The sequence below is a fragment of the Aulonocara stuartgranti genome, assembly GCF_965226115.1.
Source record: "Aulonocara stuartgranti genome assembly, chromosome: 1".
NCBI lineage: Eukaryota > Metazoa > Chordata > Actinopteri > Cichliformes > Cichlidae > Aulonocara > Aulonocara stuartgranti.
This window is the reverse complement of record NC_138939.1, coordinates 9,394,828-9,418,687: the sequence shown is the minus strand read 5'-3', so window position 1 is coordinate 9,418,687 and position 23,860 is coordinate 9,394,828. Positions and strand designations below refer to the sequence as shown.

General features: G+C 42.2%; 1 long non-coding RNA gene across 2 annotated transcripts in view; it reads right to left on the bottom strand.

Moving 5' to 3' along the window:
- Positions 1-238: 238 nt before the first annotated feature.
- Positions 239-23,860, bottom strand: part of LOC309711784 — a 35,066-nt gene continuing 11,444 nt past the window's right edge. The window contains exon 3 of one of the 2 annotated variants that reach the window (XR_014278102.1): positions 239-328. This is a non-coding gene — a long non-coding RNA (uncharacterized lncRNA). Of the gene's footprint in view, positions 329-21,196; positions 21,724-23,860 lie in introns of those variants that run through there. The other variant, XR_014278103.1, reaches the window with a different exon arrangement.

The window sequence follows — 23,860 nt, the reverse complement described above, 5'->3', positions numbered from 1 at the left end:
GGCATCTGGCTGAACATCTGCATGTATGTAATTGCTACTCCAATTAATTAGCAGCAAAGACAAGACTTATAAAATGTGCATGTACTTTCAGAGGGCTGGGACTGAATGAAGAGGTTTATTGTCCACACATGTGGGCCTGTGATCTCTTGCGATGAATCATGCCTAGTATCAAATGCTTTGAGTTTTACTTTAAGACACAATGATTAGCATGTCATTACAAACAAAAATCTGAGTTTTATTTAGTTTTTCACAAAATTTCCTCCCACTGTTCTCAGAATAGAGCAGAGGTTCCCAAAGTGTAGGGCCGGCAGAGCCATTGCAGGGGGCTCTGAAAAGAAAAAAAAAAGAATGCTTAGACACTGCTATCATAATGGACAGGTTTTTGACTGGGCGCCCACACAAACGCAAAGCAGGAGATGAAGCATCGCTAAATATGTTTCCAAACCAACTTCCTTCCAAGCCAAAGACTATAAAATATGGTGAAGCATATCTTCCCTTTGGCTTCACTTGCACAAGTGCGGAGGTAGGTCTTCCCTGAAGAATTGGTTTTACCCGCGTCGGGAGCACACACTGGGCTGTCCAAATCACGGACAAACAGTATCCCACATTCTTGATTTTTAACAAACACTTCTTGTAATGACTAATTACTCCTGACATTTTGGAGATAATAGCTCTTTAAACAGTAACGTTACAGTGGGATACAAATAATATCAGGCTGATCCTGCCACAATTTGTTCCCCCGGTTCAAATCACGGACAAACATTATCCGTAAGCTGTATATGTTTTTGAACCCATTTTGCACAGAGAGACACTTTTTGAAAAATGTATTGATAGCAATGTTGAATATTATTACACAGGAAAAAACAACTAGAAGTAAAATAATTACACCGTGACGCCTCTGCCTTTCTAAATGGAGGGACAGTAACTGCATGTGTAAATGCAAGCGTGTAAAAACTGCAGATAGTCGGATTAACAGTAACAGTATTTTGTCTCTATCTGCCATCCTGCATTCATCTTATGTAAACAATAGCGTGGTGCACAGCGTGACGTGAAAAATGGCACATACCTTTGACGTTGCGTGACGAACTCTGTATTCCTCGTCCACACGTAAAGCAAAAAAGGAGTTTTAAAAAATCTCCGTTTTCGGTGATTCGAAATGCCATTTGCGTGTGGACGAAAGGCCCAAACGCATAGAAACAGCTGCGATTTCAAAAATACCCGTGTAGGTGTGGACGCAGCGTAAAAGAGTTAGTAGTGTATTTTATTACTACCTGATTTTATTGCAGTTTACTTGTATTTGCTTAATTGTTTACTAAATATTTGAGGTGTGAAATAAACCGCAATGGAGTTTGAAAACAAAATATGGGTGTGTGTGGTTGGAGGATGTGTTTGCATGGTGGGGGGGCGCGAACATTTTTCTTGTAAAACAAAGGGGGGCCTAGCAAAAAAAAGTTTGAGAACCACTGCATTAGAGTATTCTCTGTTTTCTTCATTTCCCTGACCAAATTCAGCTAGACCTAAAGTTAAGGGGTGTATCTATTAGTATTGTAACGGACTGGGTTACAGGTTAGTTGACTGTTGTGTTATCAGTGTTTTGTGTTCAGAATTGCCACTTACTTATGGCATAGTTGGACCACACCCGCAGCATGGTGATTTACTGAGTGTCCTTGAATGTGCAGTAATCTAGAGGCCGTTTGGCCTGTCAATCAGATCAGCTACCAATGACAGAGAGTCTGGAAGAGAGCATGTGTGTAGTTGGCTGAGAGTGTTCGGGGGCGGGGGTTAGAGAATGGGGGTGTGTGTGTGGTGGAAGAGAGGAGAGAGTCGGGGGTTGTTTTTGTTGCTGGAGAGCCCGCTTTTTCCCTGTTTTTTTTGGCGTTGGCTACGGCCCACAGTAGCACGTGTTACTATTCTGAATAAACACCGGTAACCGGAACACTGATCGTCTGTGTCTTCTGTCGGAGGGACGCTACACTGGTGTCAGAAGTGAAAGTGAAGTTTTCGCCTCTGGAGTTATCTGTGCTCGTGCCGCCCCGACTCACGGCATCGGCTGTTGATGCTGGAGATGGATTACTCCAAGATCAAGCGAGAACCAGCTAAAAATAAATAAAGAAAAAATAACTATATGTGCTGCTAAAGATTTATCGGGGAACACAATATATGATCCTGGAAGAATAAACAACATTTTTAGGGATTTCTATGAAACTTTATACTCACCACAAATAAACCCATCTAAAAATGAAATTGATCTGTTTCTTGACAACGTAACTCTTCCAAAATTACTAGACAGTCAAGCAATGGAACTGGATTCGCCACTGACGCCAAGTGAACTCCAGGAAGCCCTGATAAGTATGCCCAATAATAAGGCTCCAGGTCCAGACGGCTTCCCTGCAGAATTCTACAAAGAATTCTGGACAATTTTGGCACCAGTATTCCACAGCATGTTGCAGGAAATCGAGGAAAAGGGCAGACTACCACCAAATATGAATTCTGCCAACATTAGTCTCCTGCTAAAACCAGGCAAAGACCCTTTATTTCCCTCAAGCTATCGTCCAATTTCTCTTTTAAATGTAGACCTTAAAATAATCTGCAAAGCTCTCTCAAAGAGATTAGAGAAAATGACCCCCCTCTTAATTCATCCTGACCAAACTGGTTTCATAAAAGGTCGGCACTCCTCAACAAACACTCGTAGATTACTTAATTTAATAGACTACTCATACGATAAAAACATCGAAACCATAATATTATCTCTAGATGCAGAAAAAGCATTTGACAGAGTTAATTGGAAATTTTTATTCGCAACTTTACACAAATTTGGTTTTGGAAACTCTTTCATAAACTGGATAAGAATATTATACAATTCCCCAACGGCTCGTATCAGAACAAATGACCAGACATCCTCCAGCTTCTGTCTTCTGAGGGGCACCAGACAGGGTTGCCCACTCTCCCCTTCACTTTTTGCAATTTTTATCGAACCTCTAGCAGCAGCATTTAGACAGGCTACAACAATTAAGGGCATAAAATGTAAGAACATAGAACATAAAATCAGTCTCTATGCGGATGATGTGTTGCTTTTTCTGCAAAACACACAAACCAACCTCTCTGAGGTAATTACTTTAATAAACTGGTTTTCAAGAGTTTCAGATTATTCAATTAACTGGCCAAAATCTACAGTTCTCCCCATTAACTGCTCCTTCCATAATTCTTCCTCTGCCCCACTGCAATCCGGAAATATTAAATATTTAGGTATTAATGTCTCTCCTAAGCTTTCAGACTTAACTAAACTAAACCACATCCCACTTCTAAAGAAAGTAGAAGGCGATCTGACTAGATGGAAATCTTTACCCATATCACTCATGGGAAGGGTCGCCACTATAAAAATGATGATCTTGCCAAAAATAAATTACTTATTTTTGATGATCCCTAACAAACCATCACAAGATTGGTTCAGATCTCTGGATTCATATATTTCCAAATTCCTTTGGAAAGATAAACCCCCGCGTATTAGCTTAAAAACGCTACAAAGAACCAAGGATAGAGGAGGATTAGATCTGCCTAATTTTCACCAATACTTCTTAGCCAACAGGCTTCAGTTCATCTCAGAATGGTTAAAACATACCTTCTTAGTTGAGCCCTGGCTAGATGTTGAACAGGCACTATGCAAGGATCTAGAGATTTCAGACCTACCATTTATTAGCTCAAACATCAAAAGACATGAATGCTTTAAAAGTATCAACATCAGCTTTTCCCTAACAGCATGGTGGGAGTTTCTAAAAATAACGGAGTCTTCATTAATCCCATGCAAACGTACACCTATCTGGAATAACCCTGACATATTACAAAACAATAATATGATTAATTTCCCAGAATGGAGTTGTAAAGGAATTAAATACTTAGAACATATATTAGAGGGAACAGAATTTATTCCATTTGACAGACTAGTTGAACAATATGGGATCAACAAGATAAGGTTTTTAGAATATCAACAAATTAAATCCATAGTAAAAAAGAAATTTAACCTCAGTCAAGTTGAATTACAAACACCACTAAGTGCGGCACATTTTCTTACTCTTAAATCCCCCAAATTATTATCTAAAATATACAGAACACTTTCTAAATTAGATGAATCAATATCCCTTCCTACTGCAAAGTGGGAAGCAGATTTATCAGTCAACCTAGACCAAAACTTCTGGTCTCAGATTTGCTTAAAAACTTTTAAATTAATTAAAAATCCCAGTCTGCAATTAATACAATACAAAATACTTCATAGAGTGCACTATACAGGTCATCGGATGTTCAAGATGGGCTTTACATCTTCCAACAACTGCTCACACTGTCAAGGCAATACACCAGACAATTACATCCACGCTCTTTGGTTCTGTCCACCAGTGCAAAAGTTTTGGCGCGAGATTTGTGAAGACTTATCAAAGTGTCTGAAATGTAACATTCCAACTTCCCCCTTAGTGTGTCTACTGGGCAGCTTAGATAATGTCACTTCAGAAAAGAATATAGCCCATATGATCTTCACTGCCCTATGCATAGCCAAGAAAACAGTCCTCATGAACTGGAAAAATAAAAATAATCTTAATTCTAACCAATATAGAAATTATCTATTAGATTACATTAGTCTTGACACAGCCTCTGCCACCACATTAGATCAATTGCTCTGGGCCCCTTTTATCAGCTCCATCACCTAGTGGGGGTGGGGGGTCATAGTTTGGTCCCGCCTTCACTGTTGTGATTGGTGAGGGGGTAGGGACAGGCTTAGGGCGTCGGGGGGTTCCCCGGAGGCATCTTCCTTGGGGAGCTCAACCCGGGGTAGCGGTCACGTCCGGTTGGGGGCTCTGTTGGCTCTCAGGTGACTGTTTCCTCGCGGCTGCGTGCAGCGGGGCTAGGGGAGGGTCTGTGCTGACGGACGTGGGTTGCTGACCTGGCAACCTGGCTGCCCCTGGGTGGGTCCGGGATGGGCGTGAGGTTCTGGGGGCGCTCCGTCTCTGGGCTGGGGCCCGGGCCGGGCCTCGGGGGCTTGGGTCCTGGTTGGTGTGTTGCCGGGGTTGTGGGCGGGTGGGTGCATGGGGGCCCGGCCCTGGAGCAGGGTGCCGCCGGTGCGTCGAGCCGCCTGGGGGGCTCTTCAACTGGTGGGGGGGATGGTCACATCTTGCAGGAGCTTTCTTCTCTTCAGGAACTCTCTGCAGGAGGGGGAGATACAGGAGAGGTGGAGGAAGATCTCAGCCTGGGCGTTTACCGTCTTATGTAGTCTGGAAGATGTGTGGATGGTGGGGTGGGTGCAGTTTTCTCTGTGGTGGGGTTGGGTGGACTGTCCAGGGCTCTGTGGAGCCGGGGGGCGCTACTGCACTGGGCCCCGGTCTGATGGGCCTGGGCCCCCCTTCCCTGGCGGGTCGCGGAGGGTGGGAGTGCCTACTGGGGTCAGCGGGGGAGCTGCCCCCAGGGAGGGGTTACCTGCCCCTCCCTTCCTTCCCTCCCCATCTCCAGCTGCCTCCCTCTTCCCGCATGCAGGGCCTTGGAGTGGGGGTATGTCACCAGGGTGCAGAGGAGGCTACCCCCCCCCCCCCCCCCGTCCCCTTCTGGCTGCCTCTGCCTCAATTTTATCCCACAACTTAGACATTCACATTATTCACACTCTCATTACACATACATATAGGATTTTGGGGGTGGGCACAATCACGGAGTCCAATCACCATCAGGGTGTATACCTCACCCCTGACGTCGTTGCCCACCTCTCAATTTTAAATACACTTAGTCATTGAGGGCTAGCAGGAGGGACTATGCGCTTACCTGCTGCTCCCTGGCAGGTAGCTCCATGCCCTCCTGGGTTTTAATTGCACCTTAGAACACATATGCATCAACACTACAATGAGCGGGTGGAGGGAGGTTTGGAGTCTTCTCCCACCCCCATTCTCTGCGGCCTGCTGGAGCGGGAGGGCTAGTAGGAGGAGTTGGCCGTCCGACTGCGGTCTGGGGTGTGGGGCCTCCCTGCTGCTGCGGAGTCGGGGTGGTCTGCCTCTCCCCACCGCAGGGAAAAGGGTAACACCACCTGGGTCTGGGTGCAATTCCCCCCTCCAGGGGCAAGGGTACCTAGACCCGGTTTGTAGAGTACGCTTGGGGAGTGTGATTGTGTGTACAGCGTCTCTTTATGTCTGTCTCCACGTTGGTTGAATGTGGAGTGAGTGCATATGAGAGCATGAGGGTGGGAATGGATGTTTGTGTCTGTGTGTGCCTGTATGTCTGTGTCTATATGTCAGGTTGGGTATCAGACGCCACCTCTCTGGGGACACCTCAGGCCCTCCAAGGTTTGGAGGCCTATCTCCACCCACCACCACTTCCCCTGCCGGTGGCGGACTCCCTCAGGTGTCGGTGTGTTGGTGGTTCTTTGTGTCTGGGGGTGGGCGTCCGGGTACACACCGGCTCACTCCTTGGCGGCCGCTTGTCGGGGCCTGGGGCCTGGGGCTCGCTCGGGCCCCTTTGGAGGTGGGGTGCCCCCGGCCTCTCGGCCTGGGGCTCGGTCACTCAGGCACAGCTGGGGGCCGGCGGAGCTCACGGGCGCGTCACTGCAACTCCCCCTGACTTCTGCTCCGCGGCTGCTGGGCGAGCCCTCATCTGGGACTCTCCTCAGCTCTTACTGGAACAGTGGCGCGGCTGCCCCTCTGTTGGTCTTCCATGGTCTCTTGTGTTCTGGGGGCCTCTGGATGTCTGGAGTTTTGATCTCCTCCATACCCGCTTCACACCCTGGAGGACGGGGCTGTGGCCCCCCACACTCCCTAGCAGACCATTACATGGAGAAACCTTTGGAATGCAAGCATGCTGATCCACACAGGTATGCACACATGGGTATTCACAGACGCGGACTAAAGCTTTCTTGGCTGCTGCCTCAAAGCACACTGTGCGCTGTCTATCTTGCGTACTGCACAATATCGTTTATTATCTAGTAAATATTGATATCTATGACTAGCTAGTTTATTGTGATGGTGCTTTGTTTTCTCTATTATTATGTTGCTCTTTGTTGTTTGCTGTCTCCTCTGTTTGTTTTTTTTGTTTGTTTTTTTTTTTCTCCATACAGGTGACCCAGGAGTTCTTTTTTTTTTCTCTCTCTCTTCCCCCCCTTCTCACCGTCTCTTCTCCCCTTTGGTTTTCTTTCTTTCTCTCCCCCTCTTTCTCTCATTCATTCCCCCTGTCCTATTTATTAAAAAAAAAAAAAATGACAAAGGATGAACTGAAGCTCTGCCATCACGTAATGTCGCATACTGCTGTTTCTGATGTCATTTAAAAAAAAAAAAAAAAAAAAAAAAAAAAAGATCAAGCGAGAACCTACAGCAGAAGCTCACGGACACGACTACTCTGCCGGGGACCGAAGGTTCACGGAGCACAGAGAGCGGGTGAGACAAATGACCGCGGATATGGCGAGAGAAGCCGGCTTTGCATCCTCTCACCGTTCGAGTGGCCGACAGAGCTCTTTGGGGACTTCTACAGCGGCTGGGGGTGTGGAGAAAGACATATAGAAGTAGAGGCTGACGTATAGAGGCACTTTCCACGCTTCCATGAAGACCCCCCAGGTATGATGGCAAGGCTGACTGGGAAGCTTTTCATGCACAATTTGAACTGTTGGCCAGGGCTGGTGGGTGGTCTGCTGAAGAGAAATCCCTGCAGCTAGCTATGTGGCTTACTGGCGATGCCCTGTCTAGCTTGCTGCTTCTGAGCCCAGAGGGCAGGGGGGATTATGATGCTTTGGTGGGGGCTCTGAAGAGGCGGTTTGGTTCTTGCTCTGCTCCGAGCCTGCTGCGCCGCCGACCAGGAAAATCCATTAGGGACCTAGCTAATGACATTGAGGGGCTGGTCCACCGCACCTATGCCCACATGCCCCCCACCATCCAGGGCAAATTAGGTTGTGACCACTTCCTCCAGGCCCTGCTTCCAGATGAGCTGCGGATCCAGACACTGTTAGAGATAACAGTGTCTAAATCTCTTCAGGAGGCCCTGGAGCTGGCTACAGAGAGAGAGAGTTACTGTGCGCTGGGGCTACTAAACCCCTGGCTGAGCTGACCAGGCCACAGCAGACAGGGGCTACAGGACGGACTGCACCGGGCGCCGCAGAACCCGCATGGGCGGAGGGATTGACCCAATTGGTGAGCGCTGCCACGCTACGTGGGGAACAAAGGCCGAGAAGAGGGCCGAGGGTCTGCTGGGGATGTGGACGGCCGGGTCACCTAGCCCGAGACTGTCCCCATGCCCGCCGGGATCAGGGAAACGACATGGGGTCTGCATAACCGGGACGATGCAGGACCCTGGGGCTGTGTCCCGACCTCCTGTTCCGGGAGGAACAACCCAGCTCAGGGCCCACGGGGGTGCACAGCGCCCCTGCAGAGCTGTGGATGGACAGGTGGAGCGGCTTGTTTTTTTGGGCAGGACTTGGGTTGGCAGCTGCTGGTATGCTCCATTAGTTGTGAATGGACTATGCTGCCCTGGTGGATACCGGGTCTTCAGCGACAGTTTTAAGACCTGATGTGGTGGGAAGGGGGGATCGCATCCTCCCTACCTTGGTGAAGCTGTAGACTGTGATGGGAAAGCAGGCCCCCATGCTAGGGGAAGCACTGCTCACCCTGAGTGTGGGGACGAAGTCAGTCCGCTGCTCTGTATGGGTTGCAAACCTGGAAGACTGTATACTGGGGCTGGATGTACTCAGGGCACTGGACTGCGTTATTGACACAAGGGGGGGGGGGGGGGGCGCTCTCGTTCCCTGACGGTGGTGTTGTTCGGATGTTGAGGCGGCCACCCCAACCTGATCACCCTGCAGCCCACACCCTTTCTGAGCTGGCAGTCGACTCCTCCCCGGACCTGACTGGTAGTCCGGCCACCCCCAAGGACCCACTTACACTGACCTCAACTGCACCCCATGCTGCTTCATGCCCTCCCCTTTTCCCTAAGGAACCGCCGGACAAGGGCAGGAGAGTTTCAGCTGGGAGGGGGGTGTGGGAGGAGAACTGCGATGGACTGACTGCTAGCGAGCAGGGCCTGCTCTAGCAGCTGCTGATGGACTTCAAAGACTGCTTCTCCTTCTCAGAGGATGATATGGGCCACACTGACCTCATTCAACATGACATTGATACTGGAGATGCACAGCCCATTCCGATGAGGCCTAGACGCCTCCCCCTGGCCAGACAGGCTGCAGCAGAGAGGGCTCTGCGAGAGATGCAGCGTGCTGGACTCATTGAACCATCCACCAGCCCCTGGGCCTCCCCGATTGTTATGGTTTCAAAGAAAGTGAAGGATGACTCGCGGTTCTGCGTAGATTTCCGGCCTTTGAATAAGGTGACAAAGAAGGACCCATATCCTCTACCGCATACATATGAGACCCTTGACACTGTGGCGGGATCCTCATGGTTCTCCTCCCTAGACCTATGCAAGGGGTACTGGCAGGTACCCCTCGCACCAGATGCCAGACCAAAGACTGCATTTATTACCAGCGGAGGCTTATGGCAATTTAATGTTCTTCCTTTCGGCCTCTGCAATGCCCCTGCCATGTTTGAGAGACTCATGGATAAGGTGCTCACTGGAATTCCCCGCGGAGAATGCGTGGTGTACCTGGACGACATCTTGGTCCATGGTGCTTCTTTCCACGCTGCCCTTGGGGTCCTGGAGAGGATATTGGCAGCAGGGCTAAAACTCGCGCAGTGCATGGGGCCCCAGGGTCTGGCCACTTTGGTGTCACCAAAACACTCCGCCGCCTCCGGCAGGGGTTCTATTGGGCCCAACATAGACGGGATGTAGAGGACTTTTGCCGCCGCTGTGACAGCTGTACAGCACAGAAGGGACCCACAGCCAAATCCCATGCCCAACTGCAATAGTTTCCGGCAGGGTACCCTATGGAGAGGGTGGGGATAGACATCCTGGGTCCTTTTCCCCGCACAGAAAGGGGAAACCGCTATATCCTCACAGCTATGAACTATTTCACAAAGTGGCCAGAGGCATGCAGTTTACCTGACCAAGAGGCCGAGACAATTATGGATGCTCTGGTGGAGGGGATGTTCAGCAGATTTGGGGTGCCTGAAGTAATCCACACGGACCAGGGCAGGAACTTTGAGTCCCGTGTGTTCGCGGCCATGTGCGAGAAACTAGGCTCCCATAAGACCCATACAACACCCCTCCACCCACAGAGTGATGGACTCGTTGAGAGATTTAACTGTACACTGGCAGAGCAACTGGCGCTAGTGACGGCTAAACACCAACGTGACTGGGACAGTCATGTTCCCCTGGTCCTCATGGCATATCGTTCAACGGTCCAAGACTCCACTTTATGCTCCCCTGCCCTCTTGATGTTGGCCAGGGAGATCAGGACTCCAGCGGAGATGATGATGGGCCGACCCCCCGATGCTGATGGGGACCAACCAGGACCTGACTATGCGAGGAAGCTCCAGGATCACATGGAGTCTGCTCATGACTTTGCTAGGAGGAAACTGATAAGTGCGGGGGCACGGCAGAAGAGGAACTATGACGTCCATTCCAGAGGCCGACATTTTAACGTGGGGGAACTGGCCTGGGTGTACAACCCCCAGAGGAAAAAGGGCAGATGCCCTAAGCTGAACAGTGACTGGGTTGGACCCTGTGAGGCTCTGGAACGTCTGGGGCAAGTGGTGTATAGGGTACAACTGCCCCCAAGGGGACGGAGGGTCGCCCTGCACCGGGACAGACTGGCCCCCTATGGTGCAACCACTTCACTGGCACAACAAAGTGGGCCGCAGACGGACCTGGACTCCACCCCTACAGACTCTGCCACCACCATTGTGACAGCCTCTACTGTGAGCCCTGTGAGCCCTGGGTCCACAGCCACTTCGGACGTAGCCCCTCCCCCACCTCCCTCCAGGCGCCTTCGCCCAAGGAGGCACCATAGACCACCAGGCCATCTGAGAGACTTTATCCGCCCTCGTGGGCGAGGGATTTTGAGGGGTCGGGGTACTGTAACGGACTGGGTTACAAGTTAGTTGACTGTTGTGTTATCAGTGTTTTGTGTTCAGAATTGCCACTTACTTATGGCATAGTTGGACCACACCCGCAGCATGGTGATTTACTGAGTGTCCTTGAATGTGCAGTAGTCTAGAGGCCGGTTGGCCTGTCAATCAGATCAGGTACCAATGACATAGAGTCTGGAAGAGAGCATGTGTGTGGTTGGCTGAGAGTGTTCGGGGGCGGGGGTTAGAGAATGGGGGTGTGTGTGTGGCGGAAGAGTCGGGGGTTGTTTTTGTTGCTGGAGAGCCCGCTTTTCCCCTGTTGTTTTGGCGTTGGCTACGGCCCACAGTAGCCCGTGTTACTATTCTGAATAAACACCGGTAACCGGAACGCTGATCGTCTGTGTCTTCTGTCGGAGGGATGCTACAGTATTTTCTGTGACTTTGAAAGGTTTCGTTTTTAACCTTCACTGCACTTCCATCTAAATAACCAAATGACAAGTGGCCATTTAACAACCCTTAAATGGGTTCACTGGTGTAAAGTCCAATGTGAATAAGTGTCACACGGTCAACTGTAATTTTGCAAGTTAACTTTTCAAAAATTTAATTTTTAGATGCAGCTGAAGAAAAAAGCTTTACTCTGACAAAGGACACTAAGAGAAGTCACAGGATGAAGCAAGTGTGGCTCAGCAGGTAAAGAGGGTCAGTGGTTCGATCCCTAGCTCTACCATTCCGCATACTGAAGTGCACTTGGGCAAGATACTGGTTGCTAAATTGCCCCCAATACATGCATCAGAACATGAGTGTGTGTGTGATAGGTATAAAGCATTTAAAGATGTAAAATAAAGAGCTGTATGAATGTTTGTGTGAATGGGTGAAAGTGGCCTCTAGTGCGCACTTTGAGTGCTCAGTAAGAGGAGAAAAGCACTATATAATTAAAAGCACATTTACTATGATTCTGCTTTTCACAAGAAGAACTATATAGTGACCCTTCAAATAAAAGGAACACAAACCCAGATCTGTTCATTTAAGTATAAATTCAGCATCAAGGTAACTAGACTATAGCACTATGTAAGTTAAAAAGTGGATCGCTGTCTTTGTTGTTTAGTAAATAATGCAAACATATTATAATACTGATACCAGAAATACCAATGTTAAAGATTTAAAAATAATTATCCTCTAAGGCCCATGCAAAAAGCTGTTAGTATTATCAGTTTATGTACCTTACTTGTGGTTTTTAATTAGTATTTGGATCAACACTGAAAAAAGAAGTCAGACACTGTTTTTAATTAACCTATGCAAATGAAATAATGTTTCATGTCGCCTGTTTGTCTTATTTAAAGAAGACAAAGTAGACCCACAGTGAAAATTAACTTCTTTCCTGTGACAAATCTGTGCGTGTCCCTCCACCTCTAAGCATGACTTTATATGTTCTAACTAAACATTACAATTCACATTACTTTAAATTTTATTATTGGAATATGTGCAAATTAGGTTCACTGGTCTATTCCTCTGTCATAACAGACTGTAAAGTGCAGTTTTATTAGTAAAGACAATAAAATCCTTCTTTGCATAACCATTTTTTTAGTCATGGCTGAATTTAAATCCTCCAATAATGATTTCCCATAGCTCACTAATTATTAATAAACCAGTCTATATGCCAATGTCACACTGATTATATCATTACAAGAGTTTCCAATTCACAATAACAACTGGTGACTTTTTTTTTAAAGAGCGGTTCCTGGCAATTTCTCACTGGAGACTACATTCTCACCTTGAAATATTCAGTGGTTATTATAGGGCCACAGTGATTTCTATAGGCTTAAATTGCCAGCTAAAGCTACAACAAATGTAGAGATTATAGACAGAAAGCCATCTGATGATTCTTTTAATTATGAAACATGCAATCACACAACATGCTCACCTGACAAAAACAGCATTACGTGAATGCCCATTATTCCTGTTTTTCCTTTTGATGCTTTAACACAAATGATTACATTGAGCCTGAAAAGCCACAGGAAACTGTAGGTTGTGTGCTGCAAATCTCTCTCTTTGCAGGCCTCCTGCACAGAACTCAATAATAGGCTTCCACTCTATGTTTGCTGTAGTTTTATTCACTTTTACGCTTTTCTAAAACACTACTCAGGTTGATGTAATGTTTTATTGAACAAAGGCAGTCTTTGTATGCTGTGGCAGGTCTAGATGTGGATGTTTTTTAAAGCTCTGCCACAGCAAAGGAGAGGTCACCTTACTGAGACACAATCTAGAGCCCTTGTAGATTGTATTGGTGTGTCAGAAACAGCTGAATAATTATGTAGACTTTCTTTCGATGCTGCTACTTTAGACTCAAGCAACACTGCATTATTGTCCTTCCCTGATGCTACTGGTAGTGATAATCTGCTCACTTGAGGGAGATTAATAGATACATTTTATACTGTAGCTCTAAGCTTTGTACTAAGAGGAGGACAATCATTTCTTTGTAAAGTAGTCAAGTATAAGATTATATCCACTGAATATTTGGTCTGTGAACATAGATAGGAAAGTGTTTATTTTGTGAAGCTGATCCGTAGGAAGGATTTCTCTTGGCTTCATTTTGACTTTGCTCAGCTTAGCACTTTCAGACACACATACAATACTTTTCTCCTTAAATGTTATGTCTATTTAACATGCAGTGAGATGCCTGATGCCATATGTAAAACAGTCACAGCAGCAGTTTGCTTGTTTGGAACTTCAATTCGTCACATCATTAGTCGCACCACATGTTAAATATTTATTTACAACTGCTTATACTATTCCTGCAAATAAGTGGAATATGCACTATATGAGGCACCAGTCATATATAAACATATCTCCAGATAGGCTTTGGTACTGATTATCTGTGACTATTTAAAATAGCAGATATCTTCCTTGCAAATAAAATTAGAATAAATGATGACACTTATTAAATAACTATTGTTTTTTTTTAACTTCTTGTTGTCGAAGTTCTCATAATGAGAGTGTGCAGCTCTGCAAGCACGCTGACCAACCATACACTCGATAAGTAGTACCCTGTCTCTCACAGAATTGAACATGGGCTATAGGCTCCGGATGATCCAGCTAAATAAGCAGCTAAGAGGATGGATGGAAGGATGGATGGATGGAGTATGATGAAGGGTTAGCACTCTTTAAAGCAGGAAGAAATAACTAAAATAGTCTTTCAGCTTGGTATTAAGTTACTCTTTGAAATTCAGCCTGAGGCAGCCCACAAGAGAACTGACAACCTTCTTCTTTATGTATGTCATTTTTACATAACTCATCACTGTTCTACAACTTGTCTTATTCAAGCAAGATGTCAATATGGACAAAAGAGACATTATGGTACAGACAAAAGAGACATTACTTTTACTTTTTTTTTGCTCTAGCTGATAGATTAACTCAGTGTTTCAGATTCTTGTCTAAATGGACTTCTTATCAAAAAGACTAATTCAAATGTAGAGCAAGAAATGTCATAAAAAGGCCCTGAAGCAGAAACAGATCAGAAAAAATGTTGGCATTTAAATCATTACCCTCTTCAAACCTGGTGCAATATGTAGGAACACTGCCCTCCCAATGATAAATGCATTATGTGTCCATCATAATTCACAACATTGCAATGCTCAACATGCCAGTTTCTTTCTGGACTAAAACACTATAGTGTTTTTAGACCATGCTACTATATAAAAGAAATCAAAAAAACGGCATATACATCAAATAGGATCTTTAATACTGAGTCACAATATACATTTTAATAGAAAATTATCAGTATTATAGGTTTCCAGCATCTCTGCTATTGCACAGCAGTAGGCCTTGAGACAAGGTCAAATGTCCAAGTGCGTTTGATTTAAATTCTATGATCAGTCGGGATGAATGAATAATTATTTTCCATCATGTTCACAGCTTGTATGGTTACTAGGTAGTGACAAAGTACTTACTGATATAAATAAAATCATTAGGCTTTACTTGATTCACTTGCTCAACCGAGAATAAAATGATCATTTTAAGTTTGACTGTGTTATATGCATAGACTCTATATTAGATGTGCGTACCTGCCAGAATGTCATTGGACATGATGTAGCATGAAAACCAAGGAATCAACAATCTTACACAAATTGTTAGTTACAATATAACAAAGTAACAAAAGCCTGTTTTTTTTTTTAATCTATTTTACTCTACATGGAGTCATAATTACCAAAATGAATACCTGTTGTTAGAAACAAAACTTAATCAGACCTTTATATAACCATTTGAAATATTGTAGATTTAAGACATTTCCCCATTGGCTTAACTTTTCAGTGAAACAGCAAGTCACAACTATTATGTACAGTCTGTGGTTATGACTGCCTCATTCCTTGTTGCAGCATCGTTTATTGTATTATACTTTTTTACTGTCTCATTACAAACCCACTTTCTGGCATGCATAAGTGGATTTTTTTTAGTTATAGATGGGGATTTTTTTTTTGTCACAATTATAAATAGTTCCCAAAGATTTCATTTACACAGTTGCCTCAGTTGAGAGATAAAAGCAGAAGAAGAGGGAGATCTCAAAACAATATCATTATAAACATAATGTTGATCTTGGCTGATAGCTGCTGTTGTTGTCTGTCTGACAAACTACTCTCACAGTAACATCTCAGAGGATTATAGTTAATATTCCACATCAGTGCCAGTTTTAATAGCTCCAGCAATTGTTAAACAATACCATCAGACAGGGAAATGCAGTTTTGATCATACTGTATCTCTGAGCAATGAAACACTGTTAATTGGTCTCAGAGCAATTCAAAGGGTATTTAAGACAATTTAATGACTGCCTGCAACAGAATTTCTGTGTATTTTCTTGCCAGTGAGGTCTTAAAATTCTGAAAACCCCAGATGTCGAGTGTGGCATACATAAAGCTCCATGAAGACTGCATGGATACTATGGTGTTCAGTTTATTCTGACAATGAAATCTTACTAAGAAAAACCATGTCTACCTGCATATTATGTGAGACCCGATGTGCTGTGCCAGTTGCATGGTTGGGAAGTTGTTTTAAAAACACAGCGAAGTGCATTCTGTCATTTCCGTGATACATTTTGTAGAGAACACTAAAGAGGACTTACATCACCAGGGAGCATGGACTTTGCATAAAGAAAATTTATGCAAACCTGCCTCCAGAATTGTACAATTTTTTTCTGGTATTGTGTAACAACATACATTACAGCAAAGTCATTTCCAGCAGCATCATCAAAAGTCATGAGTAGCCTGTCATTCTGTCATCTTATGGATTGTGGACTTCTGGCTCAAATTGGCTAGAACATACCAACCAGTTAAAATTTTGGTCACTCATGCACGTGAAAAGGTTTGACATCCTCAAAAGAATAATGCCTCACAAACAACCACAGGGTTCAGTAAACAGCTCACGACCCATTTAACAAAAACAGCAATGGGTTACATTAAATTCAAGTGTAACAAAAGTACTTTGCATTACACATGAGTTTTTGGTCACTGTGTTTTGTTCTTTAACCACAAGCCACAACACAAGTTGAAGCAGTATGATATGCTGCAGAACCTCTACTGAAGGTTAATGGTTTGACTTGCAGTTTCTAACACATCTCTGCCTCAAATATTTGCACATAGCCAGAGTGTACACATCTAAAAGGCCAAGGCTGAATCTAAGATAAAAAGCTCAAACAGCATGAAGACCAATGTCACTTCATGCTGTTTGAATATAACCCTTTGAATTAAACTGAATACAATGAATGGTGAGTAAATAGCATACAAAGCCATCCCTTTAAAATTTAGCTTGGCCTCACAATGTCCCACAAGATTGATCACGATCAGGCAGCATTGTTTCTCATTGTCAGCATCAAATATTAGCAGATTGTCATTGTTTGTTTATTTGTCCAATTAACAATCTCTGAGATTAAGGTAATTATTGGGGAACACATTTTAGAATCATATTTTGCAATGTGATATTTCAATGATATTTATTCTGGGTTTTGTGTGTGAGGTTTTTTCGGCGTTGGACTAGGATAATACTCGGAATCCATTTGACTGCCACTGGCATTATTCACTGCTTTACATTTTCCCATCCATAAATATGATAAACTATTTAACAGGATGACTTTTTCATGCAAAATAGATGCCACTGCAAACATTAGCTTTCATCTGCTACTTAGCAGACTGCTGAGGCATTTTGCTTAACAAATTAGTGAGGAAAAATAGACCCATATTTCGATATCACCAAGTTGTTTTTCATAATGACCCAATTTTACTTTCCTCAACTCAGCAGATGGAGCGAGCCTCACCAACAATTAATTAACAGGAATTAGTAGCATTAATTAGAACAAAAATGTCTAGGAACTCATTAGTGTGATATGGATAACATTTCCACCGAGAGTCAGCCAATTGAACTTTTAATGATAAACAGAGGTTTACTATGAGAAAATGAAGAAAACATTCTCAGTTTGACTTAACTGAACAACCAGAGGACACTGAAACAATTAATAATTAGTAAAGTGTCTTTACCAGTTGGGTCTTCATATTTTTGAACTTTATAACCCACATAAATGTTAGTATGACAGCTGTGCTAGATTGGATGGTACCCCCACTAATTGCATTTTACCACCAGAAGTACTTTATCATTAGAAGCCACACTTACATTAAGTCGTGCAATTATGAAGTCCATGACTACAAGTTCATTACTTCAGCCTATTATGAGCCTCACATAAAGAATGGGGTACATGATCATTTTTATAATTATTATCTGTATTTGCAACTAGTATTCTACTCTTGAGAACTGGGAGTAAAAGGATAAAAAATAGCTCTGAATGAAGTGTATATCAACAGGAAAATGGCTGGCAATGTTTGTGACTTATAAAATTGTAGTCTATGAGAAGAATCAAGAATGTCCCACTTGTGTTTTTTTAATAGTGGCAGCAATTGACATTCTTAATAGTCTTACCTGTATTTTTTGTTTATTATCAAATAGGCAGTGCGTTCAGCTGAAAAGATGTTAGCTGTAAGCTAGCAAACAGAATTACTGAAGACCTAGTAATGGTGCTGCAATGGTGGTCATAGCTCTTAAATATGGAGAAGGATTATAATTCACTTAGATGGTCTAATTGAATACTGATTGCATTAACTGGTAAGGGAACAATACAGAAACAAATATGTCAAGAGGAACAAGCAACAAACCAAAATCAGCTGATTGTAGCACAAGTGGAACCAATAAGCTTGATTGATAGGCAAGCGGACAAACAATTTCAAGGAATTTACCTACTGGGAACTGGTTCTCTACAAGAAATGGTTCTCAATTCCCATCTTTACTGACGTCTGACAAGAACATTTGGAATTTGAAACAGGCAATATATGTAGGGAAAACTGCAAAGGAATTTTGCAGGAAGAACAGTTTAATGTACAGCTAGTTGTTTTTTGAGGCGATTTATTTGGGAGAAGGTAAACAGCAGACTAACAGCATACATTCATTGCAGATGAACGGCGGCCAGAATTGTTTGTCCTACAGCAGCCGACATAGCTAGGATTATGCATTTGAATTGGGAGAGGTAAAAAAAAAAGAATTCAGTGGCTATAATATGCGATCTACTGACATCTAGTGAGATTTTAAACACTGTAATTTGTGATATCAATGACTGGTAACATTTGTGCCAAAAAAGTTCACTTTTATATTTAGTTTAAGGTTAAGGCTATGCTTTCCGCTTTAGGGTGAAAAACAAACCTTTGAGACTCTGATACTAAGATTTACTTTATTAAAAATTACTATTAACATTTTTTTATTTCTAGAAAAAAACAAGACTCAAAAAGCTAAATGTTTTTGCATTTCTGGAGGATTTCGACATTGTCTATAGACAGTATTCAAAGAGGATCAAATGTATAGTTGTACAAGTGTGTCAAGAAGACAACAACAATTTTCATGCTTTTTACCTGAGTGTATGAAAGCAAATTGGTTTACCTTGCAAGTATATTTGAAGATGACTCAGAGTTAAGAGTTTAGCTTTGTTCTTGGAGAAGTCTTGCTGATGTCTTTCTGAAGAGTGGGAATTTTCCCTCCACTTTTTTGATTGTCTGACCAGACCTGTCTCCTCCTGCTATCATTTTCATAGTGATTTCTTTTACAGTAGGTCAAACCAACTTACATGTGATTCCATTTACACAATCAGGTACTGTGCTTTTTATACTGGGGAAGACACAGAAGATACATAAATGCACAGTGATATTTTGATTCCTATGCATTATACATTGAGGAAAAGCTAAATATAATATGCAGGTAAAACAAAGTAAAGAGAACAGTGGTTATTACTGACATTAGCTTTAAATTTACATTATGTTTTGACTGACGTATTGATTAATGCAGGTCTTCTTTCATCTTATATGTTTTCAGAAATCCATTTATGCCTTTCAGCATTGTCAGGCTATTTTTGAGATGTTTGTTCCTGTAACTCGGGTGATACATTATTTATAGCAAGCCAGAAGAACCAGCAATGATCCCTGTTAATAGAGACATTCAGTGAAGGAACAACTGGACATGGTTGGCTTATGTTGTGATTTCTTTCTTAGTAGCTGATCTCTGGTGGGATTTCCAGTGAGGAATAGCATATAATAAATAGGAATCTTGCCAACCCCAGCATTCTGCCACTCACTGTTGTGTTTGTTGATTTTCAATCTCCTGTAATAGTACTGGTAGAGGTACTGAATTCACAGACATCTGCATCATGTTTAGTTGAAGGATGTTACTCAACAAACACTAAATGTAAAATAACCTACTGATTGCAAGAAGAATGCTAATAATTGGATAAAATGTATAAATTCAGTGCCAGTCTACTGAATTCCATTAAAATGTATGGTGACAAATAACCCAAGAGACAATTTTCTTCTGAAGAAATAGGTCACAGATTCAATTACAGTCACTGAAGCATGGACTCAATCTATCATGCCAAATTAAGTGCATTTTAGCAACCTACTTTTCTCTGAGAATTTTATAGACACATTCAGTCAAGTGAAGAGATTCTGCTCAAACAAAATTATATCAGCTTCTCTTTTTCTAATTTATAGCGGTTTTAAACGGTATAAACATTGGAAAATCAGTTTCTCTCCATAAAAAGCTGTTAACTGCATGGGGTTGAATTTATCTATCTGAAGAGGCAAGTGCTTTGGTTCAGATTCTTATTATAAGTTAAAGAGCTGCAAGCATTGCCTTGACCGATACACTGCAGTGAAGGATAAAAGGAATGTCGCATTACTAACTTTCATTTATTCAGTCATGTTTACAGTACTCCGCTGCATAGAAATTGTTCACTTACCCTAGACATTTAAATCAGTTTCATTTATATACTGTCAAACACACATGAGTTATTTAATAAGGTCAGGTCTTTACATACATCTATCAATACAGAAAAAAATCTCTGCAATTTCTGCCCCCAACTTCTATATAACAACGATAATACATTATCTATAATTACGATTAGGATTCAACTTTATTGTCATTACAGATGTATAAATACAGGGTAACGAAATACAGTTTGCATCTAATCAGAAGTGCAAGAGTAGTACGGTAAGTACAATAAAAGCAATTATATACAGATAAGTTAAGTAGAGACCAAATATACAGTTGAACTACAGACAAGTGTACGGATGTACTGCTGCATACATATGTACAGATATACATATGATCTGTATAGCATACAGATGTTTTTTTATTGCTATACAGATGGGCAGATATACAGATGTACTATGAACAAATATACAGATGTGCTACGTATGTGTAGTAAACAGATCTACAGTGTCCTATGAATATATCTACAGTGGTGGAAGCATAGCGCTCTAAACAGACTATGATAGTGAACAGTGTACACACTATAACAGAGACTATGCTATGTCAGTGTCCTAAAACTATAGCAGTAACCAAAGTGAGCATATGGTGATTGTTGAGAATGAATGAATAGCATAGCATAGCATCTTTATTTATAATGCACTTTACATCCAACAATGTTGACCAAAGTGCTACAAATATAAAACAGAGAGGAAACAGTTTAAATTACATATAAAATATCTTAAAATTAAAAATAATATAATTAATAAGAAACGTATTAAGAGACATCAACAAGTCCTGCTGTGCTAAAAGCCAAGGTAAATAAATATGTTTTAAGACGTGATTTAAAAACAGATAAGGAAGGTGCCTGTCTAACATGTAAAGGCAACTCACGAATGACATAAAGCGCACAGCATTACGAATTTATATTTAAAGCATTTACTATAACATCTCCCTTCACTTGAGTTACCTAGAATATCCATACACCTCACTAACAGATGCAGAAAACTATTACCAACAGTGAGGTGTGTAGATTATTCAAAGTTCAAGAGACTGCTTCACACTAATCATGCGTGAGTGGATTTGTTTTTTCTTACTTTTTATTTCTGGTTGATGGGTTGAGGGTGGTGTTAAAACGTAGAAAAAAAAGGTGAAATATACACTGTGTTGGCTTGTTTTGATTTAATTCTAGCACATCGTTTATGTAATTAAAACCTCACAGGGAGACCTGTGTTCTTGGAAACTGGGTTGCTACTACAGAAGTTTAAAAAAATAGTTCTTAACACATTTTTAATCAATTTAAATTAATGAATTGGTGGTACTAGTAGTTCTTCATGGTCATGAACAATGCCAACATGTAGTAAATGTAGAAAATCTTGGGAGAATAGATTAAATACTACACAGTCAGAAGAACTCACCATAGAGATATTAATTAGGTAATCTGAAAACAGAGAGAAAGAGAGAGACAACTGTGGAAAGAGCAATATGACTTCAACATAAAACTAATATAATGCAATGATTTTTTTTTTAAAACTGTGAGGTTATAAAAAGGAAAAAAAGTGTTTCATTAGCACCTTAATATGACATTGATTTTCCACGTTGTGAGCAGCTGAGATTGGCTGCAGAGTGATTTGCATGTGTTCTCACTTTTACCCTAATTTAGCTCATTTTCATTCTATTTTTAAAGGGTGTTAGCGGTGTGTTGTTAGGTATTTAGTGACTGACTTGAATGGTAGTTCAGCTACCAGTGCAAACACTGCAAAAGTGGAAAGCATGGAAACAACAGGTTTTTTAGTATCAAGCTTGAGATAAGTACTAAGCAGGTTTTAGTATCTTTCATCTCATTATTTAGATATTTCAACCTTTTTTTTTACTACTTTGCTTTCACAGTCCATTTTATGGGAAGAAACCATATATGCACCATATGAGTGGTGCAGTGGTTAGCACTGTTACTTTCCATTTTTCATATGTATACCGTTTCAGCAGGGAAGAAAATTATTGGCTCAAACCTACCACAGGGGACCTTTCTATGTGGACTTTGTTCTTCCTGCTGTATCAGTTTTCTCCAGAAGTCCAGTGATATCCATGTTATGCTAATTTGCACTTCTCAATTGGCTGGCTTGTTGCAGATGAGTATTCATTGTTGCCTGTCTGTTTGTTTTAACCCTGTTATGGACTGGTGGTCTGTCCAGGGTGTACCCAGCATCTCATCCATGTGTCAGCTGGTGTACGCTCTCACCCCACTAAGGCCCTTGTTGGGTAAGCTTTGTGACAATGGATGCAAAGAAACTACATGATATTAATCACAGAAGTTGTCTACGTGACTGATAAACATTATTCCCCACTGCATTCATCCAGTAAATTTCCATTTTTGTTTTAAGATTGTTTTACATGTCTTGAATTTACACTGTGAGAAACTAAAGATGCCCTTTGATGTAGTGTGTGCTTTGAAACAAGTGTGCGATCCAAACACTCCACATTCCAAATCAAATGGATAAAAAGCCCATAAAAGACTTTTGTATATAGCTTCCCTGCAGGGACTCAACTGAAATGCCATTTAGAAATACTTTTAGGGATAAGATAAAATGTTTTATAAATGCAGCTCAGACTCAAAAAGCAATTTCACAAAGGCATGCAGAGTTGGATGACACCAAGAGAAGAGATTCATCCACAATTGACACTCACCTCCAAACGAAAGCTATTTATTGTCTAGTGATATTCAGGAGAGGTAAATCTGTTCTTTAGTCATCATCTTGCCATCTCAAAGGATATATGCCAAGTTTTCTCATTTCCTTTGTGTGTGCATTTAAGTGATGAGACAGACTGGCTGACCACTCCCTCTTTTTTCTGCCATAAAGCTCTTTTTCTGTTCAAGTGCAAAACAACACTGAACACTTATGGTGGAAATACTTTTGGCATCACATTGGGCTCTTTTACTCTGCTCCATTTGATCTCAAGCTTGTACTATTCTGTGCTGGATATTCTTCTCTGAAGAAAGCTCCATAAAGTGGGCTTTAATAATTCATGACGCCAGATTTAGATTTGTGCCCCACTGCTCAGAAACTGAAATTTCTCCACTATGTTACTTTGCAGAAGAGCTGTAGATCAGCTTTTTTTTTTTTTTTTTTTTTTTTTAAGTCTGAGGCACAATTCAACAACTTTTATTTTACTGAGAATGATATATTGTTGATCATATACTACACTACTTTGTTGTAAAAGCACAAAAGTAAGCTCTGAAGGATGATTTATACCCAAACTGTGTACCATACCTCTTCCCATTATTAGCCTCAGAACATTTTACAAAAGTCTATTTATTCTGGAAATGACTCGCTATCAGAAGCCTGATAAAGTCTAGATATATGTTTAATCAAGGTCTCGAGGCACTACAAAGAACAATTTCTCTCTGAATACAAAATACATTATGGTATAGAATACATTAAAAATGTTATCTTCACCGTGTACGGTGCACTATTTCATTTCATCGTGTCAGTGCTAAACAGGCATGTAAAACAGATTTTATTAGCAGAAAGGAGTACCATCATCTATCAGGCGCTTAACTACTTTATGCTGCATTATTT